Here is a 5,296-nt window from a genome sequence, read left to right as displayed (position 1 = left end):
AGAAAATATTTGTAAATTATATATCTGATAAGGTACTAGTATCCAGAATATATAAAGAACTCTTACAACTCAACAATAAAAGGGCAAATAACCCAATTAAAAATGCACAAAGAGCCTAAATAGACATTTCTCCAAAGGAGATATACAAATGGCTAATAAGCATATACAAAGATGTTAAAAATCACTAGTCATTAGGGAAACACAAATCAAAACCACAATGAGATGCCATTTCACATCCACTACAATGCCTATAATAATTTTTTTAGAAAAACAAAAAAGAACAGTAACAAATGTTGTTGAGGATGTGGAGAAATTAGAACCCTCATATATATACTGCTGGAGAGAATGTAAAATGCTGAAGCCACTTTGGAAAAACAGGTTGGTAGTTCTTCAGAAGGTTAAAAATAGAGTTTACCATACAACCCAGTAATTCCACTTCTAGACATACACTAAAGATAACTGAAAACATATGTCCACTCAAAAACATGTACATGAATGTTCATAGCAGCATTATTCATACTAACCAAAAATGGAAACAACCCAGATGTCCATCAACTGCTGAGTAGATAAACAAAGTGTGGCATATCCATACAATGGAATATCATTCAGCCATGAAAAGAATGAAATACTGATCCATGCTACAGCATGGATGAACCTCAAAACATTATGCTAAATAAAAGGAGCCAGGTACAAAAGGCCACATGTGTGACTCCATTTATATTACATGTCTAGAATAGGCAAATCCATAAAGACACAAAATAGGTCAGTGCTTGCCAGGGGCTAGAAGGAGGCGGAATAGAGAATGACTGCTAGTGGGGATGAGGATATCTATCTATCTATCTATCTATCTATCTATCTATCTATCTATCTATCTACCTGTCTGTCTGTCTGTCTATCTATCTAATCTATATATATAGACAGAGAGAAACTTTTGGGTCACATGGCAACTTTACGTTTAACTTTTTGAGGAATTGCCAGACTGTTTTCCAAAGCAGCTACACCATTTCACAGTCCCACCAGTGATGTATTCTGTATTCCAATTTCTCTACATCCTTGTCAACACTTGCTACTGTCCAGTTTGGGAAACTGAAAATGTCTCCAGACATCACTTAATGTCCTCCAGGGGTCAAAATCACCCCTGATTGAGAACCACTGGTTTAGAGTTTACATCTTTAACATCACCATCTACCTTCAAGTTATATTATACCACTTCATGTCTTGTAAATGAACCTTACCCTAGTATTCTTTCATTTCTCCCCTCTGAGCCTTTATGCTATTATTACTATACATTTTACTTATACATATGTCATAAGCCCCACAACACATTGTTATTATTTTTATTTAAACAGTCAATTATTTCTTTTTTCTATTCTGTATTTTGTTACTGAAATATTGCCCTACCCACCCCATCCCACAATAAAAATCTCACCCAGATCCTCCATCCTTTTCCCTCATCCCCCTAGCCAGCCCTGCATAAGTGCTCCAGGATTCTCTGCCCACTGGCTATTTTGGAGTGTGTCCATTGGGTAGCCATGTGGAAACCACTCAGAGCCTTCGTGGAGAAAGTGGAGGGGGGAGAGGGAGCCTCAGGAGGGGCCACTTGCTCATACTTGCTCAAGTACCGATGCACTTTGCCCAACACTTCCAGGATGGAGAACCCCCAATACTTCTTACATACCACCCATACTATGTGGAGATTTGGCAACAGGTTGCAGTCAGCCAGAGTGAGCTCAATGCCATTCAGAAACTTCCTCTGAGAGATGCCCTCATCCTCAGCACTGGTCTCATCCACTTCTTCTGGGAGGGGAGATGTCAAGTCCTAAAGTCCTAAAGTCCTAAAGATGTCAAGTCCTAAAACTTTCAGGCCTTTCAGGAGCCCCTTCTCCAGATTATCATTGAGTGTTGTGTTTGAATTCTTGATGTAGGCAGAAAATTTGGTAAATATGTCCAGCCCAGCTGTGTTGGATTCAGGGTTTGGAGTTGCCATCTTGGGGTACCCGGGAGGGTGCAGCACTGCCTCCAGCAATTTATCGATCTTGTTGGTGTCCGTGTGCGCTTCGGTGCCATACAACAGGAATGGGAGCCGTTCTCCTGGGCACAGCTACTGTACAGTCTTGGTCTGCCTCTTGTTGTCAACACTGGTGACATTGAAGGTGACTCCCTTGAGCCAGAGCACCACGAACAGTCTCTGGGAGAAGGGGCAGTTCCCAGTCTTGGCCTCATCACTTTCAGCCTTCACGAACAATTCGACCTGCGGTTGTTCTTCAGCCATGGTTATGACCAACAGTCAATTATTCCTTAAAGAGTTTAAATACTAAGAAAAAAGTCTGATATATTTAATCATGTAGTTACCATTTCCAAGGCTCTTTATTTCTTTCTTTAGATCCAGATTTCCAAGTAGTATCATTTTCATTCTGCTTGAAGGATGTCCTTTAACATGTTTTGTAGTACAGAACTGCTGGCGATGGTTTCTTTCAGTTTTTGTATGCCTCAAAGTCTTTATTTTGCTTTTGTTTTCAAAAAATATTTTGATGAATATAGAATTCTTGATTGAAAGTGTTTTCTTTCACTTATTTAAAGATGTTGCTTGACTGTCTTCTGGCTTCTTCCTTCAAGAAATCTGATGTTAATCTTTGCACATAACCAACCTTTTTTCCCCTTGCTGTTTGTAAAATTTTCTCTTTATCATTATTTCTAAGCAAATTGAGATAATATATTTGGCATAGTTTTCATGGTCTTTGTGCTGAGAGTTCATTGATCTTCTTGGATCTGTGGGCTTATAGTTTTTATTAAATTTGAGAAGTACTTAGCCATATCTTCAAATATTTTTTCAGCTACTCTCCCCACCCCATCCTCTCATTCAAGGACTCCAAATATACATATATATTGGGTCGCTTGAAATTTTCCTACAACTCACTGATATTCTGATCTTTTTTTCAGTCTTTTTCATCTGGGTTTCATTTTTAATATTTTCTATTGTTATGTCTTCAAGTTCACCAATCTTTTTCTCTACAATTGGTGATCTATCATTAATCTATACAGTGCTGATTTCATCTCATATATTCTCATTTTCTTTTCTACAAGTTTAATTTGGGTTTTTTTTTTTTTAAAGATTTTATTTTTTTTTTCCTTCTTCTCCCCAAAGGCCCCCGGTACACAGTTGTATATTCTTCATTGTAGGTCCCTCTAGTTGTGGTATGTGGGACGCTGCCTCAGCGTGGCCCGATGAGCAGTGCCATGTCCGTGCCCAGGATTCGAACCAACGAAACACTGGGCCGCCTGCAGCGGAGCGCGCAAACCCAACCACTCAGCCACGGGGCCAGCCCCTAATTTGGGTTTTTTTTATATCTTCCATGTCTCTACTAATTATGCTCAATCTTTCCTCTAGTTTATTGAGCATATTCATATGCCCATACATTTATAATGGCTTTTTTAAAAGATTAGACAATATACGGATTTATGGGAGGTGGTACATGACCTGGCCCACTGGTCAGGGACCTAGAAGGAAAAAGATTGGAAGATTGCAGACAGAAGAGTCTGGGATGTGAAAGAACATATGGCAACGGTTACAAAGTATGTATGAAAATCTTTGTATCACATGTCAATGCTCACCGTAGAGTGTCTACCATGGAAGAGGTACTTAAAAAAACAAATAAACAAAATGACTTAGTCAGTTGACATCAGCCAGCCACTTCAATGCTGGCATGTTGAGCACATGAACAAGGTGGCCTTAGGGGCAGAGGTGAAGACTAAATATGGGTCCAATAGCATGGACTCATACTTTGCAAGCCTGATCTAGCTTCTGCCACCTCTGAGTCTCCAACCTGCCAGCAAAGGAGACCAACATGGAGCATCTGGTATGGCACCATCACTTCAGGTGTCCAACTGATCATTTGGTGACAAGTTGACTACAATGAGCCACTTCTATCCTGGACATACCAGCAGTTTGTTTTCACAGAAATGGACATATGTATGGCCTTGCCTTTCTTAACCACAAGGTCCCAGTCCACACTGCTATCTGAGACCTTACAGAGTATTTGATCAACTGGCATGTGATACCACATAACATTGCATTAGACCAGCGGATGCATTTTACAGCAAAGGAGATACAGGAGTGGACCTATGATGATGGGATCTACTTGTTCCATACCATATGACACCTTTCAGAAAGCTAATATCCTGACAAAGTAATAGAATTGCCTGATGAAGAACAGCTGAAGTGCTAACTCAAAGTAAATACCCTGAGGATAGGGTCCTATTCTCCAGAAAACATTATATTCATTGAATTGAGCATGTTTACATGGTGTGTGTCCTCAATAAGAATACATGGGTTCAGGAACCAAGAAGTGGAAAAAGGAATAGCCATTACCATCACTTCCAATGACACATTTGGGGGACTTGGTGTTTGCCATCTTTGCAATTCTGAACTTTCTAGGGTTAGAGGTCCTGGCCCTGAAGGGAGCTCACTCTAGCCCAGGATTTCTCAGCCTTGCCACTAATGACATTTGGGCTGGATAATTCTTTGTCGTAGGGGCTGTCCTGTGCCTTATAGATATTTAACAGCATCTCTGGATTCTACCCAAAGATGGCAGTAGCACACTCTTCCTAGCTGTGACAAACAAAACATGTCTCCAGATATTGCCAAATACTCCCTGGGGGACAAAATTGCCACAAGTTGAAAACCACTGCTCTATCCAATGGAGAAAAAGAGATTCATATTGAACTACAATTTGTGGCTGCTATCTGAGCGTTTTGATCTCCTCGTGCCCAGGAAACAGCAGGCAAGAAGAGGAGTCACCATCCTAACTTGGTCAATTGACCCTGATTATCAGGAGGAGGTAAGGTTACTGTTACACATGAAAACAGGGAGGGATTGTCAGGGGATCAAGTAGACTCTAAGCAGAAGCAGCTGCTAGGTTGGCTTGATACTATGTCAGAGATTTGGCCAGTAAGGAAAAAAGCTCAAAAGGAAACACACTATTTATTACTTACATAGGTAGTATAAGCAAGATCAGCAGTGTCAGCTCCCCACATCCCTAAACTCACAAGATGACACTTGAACCTTAGGGGTCAGATAACAGACTGAGAGATCACTCTGCTGTGGAGGAGCCAATTCTAAACTGCAGCTAAGAGGTGTTATAGCCTGCAGCTATACACTAAGGAGGCCAAGATAGATAATCCCATGCCTCACTGGAAGCAGAGAGGTAGATGAGAACTTGATTCATGGCATCCTCCTACAAAATAGGGAAGCTGATAAGAAATAGCTTTGTGGGGCCGGCCCTGTGGTCGAGTGGTT

The 5,296-nt window shown here is 40.7% G+C and overlaps 1 pseudogene; it reads right to left on the bottom strand.

The window, feature by feature from the left end:
• Nucleotides 1-1,459: 1,459 nt before the first annotated feature.
• Nucleotides 1,460-2,332, bottom strand: LOC124245942 (chloride intracellular channel protein 1-like; annotated as a pseudogene).
• Between the last annotated feature and the right edge of the window lie 2,964 nt (nt 2,333-5,296).

Source organism: Equus quagga, chromosome 10 (assembly GCF_021613505.1).
Source record: "Equus quagga isolate Etosha38 chromosome 10, UCLA_HA_Equagga_1.0, whole genome shotgun sequence".
Lineage (NCBI taxonomy): Eukaryota > Metazoa > Chordata > Mammalia > Perissodactyla > Equidae > Equus > Equus quagga.
Note: the sequence above shows the minus strand (reverse complement) of the source record. Positions and strands in the feature narration are given on the sequence as shown.